The sequence below is a fragment of the Canis aureus genome, chromosome X, assembly GCF_053574225.1.
Source record: "Canis aureus isolate CA01 chromosome X, VMU_Caureus_v.1.0, whole genome shotgun sequence".
Lineage (NCBI taxonomy): Eukaryota > Metazoa > Chordata > Mammalia > Carnivora > Canidae > Canis > Canis aureus.
Window position 1 is genome coordinate 77,300,287 of NC_135649.1, and position 2,377 is coordinate 77,302,663.

Genomic DNA, 2,377 nt, shown 5'->3' on the forward strand with positions numbered 1-2,377 from the left:
CATTCATATCTTTAATGGATCAGTTCTGTAGCATGATTTTGAGCATCATTCCCAGGCTACATACCTTCCATCCCTGGTCCTCTGGATCTACAGGAGCATCTATAAGTCTTTCAATAAATATCTTTTAAATCCTTGACTGCTTAAATTACTCAGTCTGTGTCTTTTTCTTGCAAACAAGAACTCTATCAAAGCATTCAAAAATAAACATCTTGATGAAATCACTGCAGTGCTGAATATCCTTCATTGGCCTCAGTATAATGTTAAAATTTCTTATCATCACCTAAAATTACATCTACTATGTAATTTGAATCTCTCCTCACTCCTAACTCTCATTTTGTGCTCTGAAAAATGAATAATTGAATAAAGGAATTCCTTGCATTCAACATCCCATTTAACATCTCTGTGGTTTTTAAAAATTTTTTTAATTTAAATTCAATTGAATTAACATATAGTGTATTATTAGTTGCAGGGGTAGAATTTAGTGATTCATCAATTGCATATAACACTCAGTGCTTACTACATCAAGTGCCCATCACCCAATTACCCTATCCCTGCCTACTTCTTCTCCAGCAACTTTCAGTTTGTTCCCTATAGTTAAGAGTCTCTTATGGCCTTTGCCTCCGGACTTCTCTGGGGCCAGCAGCCACCCGACCAGGGGCCCGGGGCCGCGGGCTCAGCCGACTACCATGGGCTCTGTGTCAAACCAGCAGTTTGCAGGTGGCTGCGCCAAGGCGCCGGAGGAGGCGCCGGAGGACGCCGCCCGGGCGGCAGAGGAGCCGCAGCTGCTGCACGGTGCCGGCATCTGTAAGTGGTTCAACGTGCGCATGGGGTTCGGCTTCCTGTCCATGACCGCCCGCGCCGGGGTCGCGCTTGACCCCCCGGTGGATGTCTTTGTGCACCAGAGCAAGCTGCACATGGAGGGCTTCCGGAGCCTGAAGGAGGGTGAGGCGGTGGAGTTCACCTTTAAGAAGTCTGCTAAAGGCTTAGAATCTATCCGGGTCACTGGACCTGGTGGAGTATTTTGTATTGGAAGTGAGAGGCGGCCCAAAGGGAAGAACATGCAGAAGCGCAGATCAAAGGGAGACAGGTGCTACAACTGTGGAGGTCTAGACCACCATGCCAAGGAATGCAAGCTGCCACCCCAGCCCAAGAAGTGCCATTTCTGCCAGAGCATCAGCCATATGGTAGCCTCGTGTCCACTGAAGGCCCAGCAGGCCCCCAGCTCACAGGGAAAGCCAGCCTACTTTCAGGAGGAAGAAGAAGAAGAGATCCATAGCCCTGCCCTACTCCCAGAGGCCCAGAATTGAGCTACAGTGGGTGGGGGTAATTTCTTTTTGTGATCAGGAAGTTTGGAGGAGCAGGCATCAATCGGCAGAGTGGAGAAAGTGGGGACAAGGTGGGTAGGGGGCAGCTGGCTCTGCCATATATCTCAGGCCAGGGTCCCACAGCATCACCCCCTCTTCCCTCTTGGCAGGGTAGGGGGGAAGGGGTGAGGCAAATGAATTACAACCGTGCTCTATCCAAATGCTTGTGGAGAGTTCTGAAGAAAATCCCTCCCCGTGTGCTTTACCTGAGTCTCCACCCTCAGATCTCCAGCTTTTGAAAGTAGCGTGGATAGGGAAGTTGTTTTCCTTTCAAAGAAGGACATGTAATAATAATTTTTCCCATGCCAGAGTGTAGAGATGAAGCATGAGACCAGATTGATGGGCCCAACCCATGACCACTATATTCTATGGGGAGGGAATCTCTAAGGGGTAAGGCAGGGGTTTTCTACATCTTGTCCCATAACCCACTCTTGGGATAGGGTGCTGAGGACTATCCCAAGCAATGGGTTGTGACAGTAGCCACAGGGATTGTTGTGTTGGAGCTACAGACCTCCTGCTCCTAAGCTTAATCCCACCCCATTCTGGGCTGATAGGATTTTATTTATTTGCTCCCTTGGACAACCGCACCTTGGGCCCCACTTTCTCCAGGATGCCAACTGCACTAGCTGTGTGCGAATGACGTATCTTGTGCATTTTAACTTTTTTTTTCGTAATATAAATATTCTGGTTTTTGTATTTTTGTGTATTTTAATCTTAAGGCCCTCATTCCTGCACTGTGTTCTCAGGTACATGAGCAATCTCAGGGATAAGTCAGCAGCAGCTCCAGGTCTGCACAGCAGGAATACTTTTTTGTTTTATCACCAGGGAGAACAACTATTTGGAGTGCATAGCCTATTGAACTACCTCATTTTTGCCAATTAGAGCTGGCTTTTCTGCCATAGTGTTCTCTTGAAACCCCTCTACCTTCAGTGTTCCATGGGAGATGAGATTTTAACTCAGTTGCTCCATGACTTGATCTCCTTCTAGTGGAAGATTGGAAATTGGTCTAAACA

General features: G+C 47.5%; 1 pseudogene; it reads left to right on the plus strand.

The window, feature by feature from the left end:
* Window positions 1-686: 686 nt before the first annotated feature.
* On the plus strand, window positions 687-1,344 carry LOC144307828 (protein lin-28 homolog A pseudogene; annotated as a pseudogene).
* The last annotated feature ends 1,033 nt before the right edge of the window (window positions 1,345-2,377 follow it).